The sequence below is a fragment of the Aplysia californica genome, unplaced genomic scaffold (genome assembly GCF_000002075.1).
Source record: "Aplysia californica isolate F4 #8 unplaced genomic scaffold, AplCal3.0 scaffold00053, whole genome shotgun sequence".
Taxonomy (NCBI): Eukaryota; Metazoa; Mollusca; class Gastropoda; order Aplysiida; family Aplysiidae; genus Aplysia; species Aplysia californica.
The window spans coordinates 794109-794828 of record NW_004797323.1 but is presented as its reverse complement, the minus strand read 5'-3'; positions in this window follow the sequence as shown (position 1 = coordinate 794828).

Here is a 720-nt window from a genome sequence, read left to right as displayed (position 1 = left end):
TCATCATCATCATCATCATCATTATTAGTCTATTTTCATTACATGTATTATAATCATTATAACTATTATTATCATTAGTATCATTATAATCTAAGATCATCTACGGCCTCCTCTCGTTGATCAGATATCTTCTTTCACATTTTGTAATATTTTGTCACTTTCACCGCTCTAAAACAAGGCAAAAGACAAATGTGTGGCGATAACAGACCTGCCTCTACAGTCTTATCTCATTAACAAGAGGGTCAGAGGGCTAGATGGGGAGTCGAAGGACAATAAAAAATCTTACAGTCTAGGTCGTGTGAACTCCATTAATCTGGCAAAGTCATTTTGACATGATGATGATGATGATGATGATTTTTTTTATTTCCTTAATGGACCTGACAGACTCCACGAAGAAATCTTCGAGCGAGAGCGAGGCTCTTTTTTGGCTCCATTGTCAATATGCTTAGCGGCACCTCCACTCGTCCAAATAACTCCATTCGAAAATTGCCATTGTTCCTGGGCATTCAAACATATGTTTGACATCCTCCTTTTCATGGACGCATCTTCGGCAACTTGGGCTGAGCTCTTCATTTACAAAGTTCTTATACCAACTTTAACTCCAATGATGGTCCGACCGCAGTCTCGCCAGCTCAACCAGCGACATGTGATATGTTTTTGTTTCATCTGATGATGATGATGATGATGATGATGATGATGATGATGATGATGATGATGATG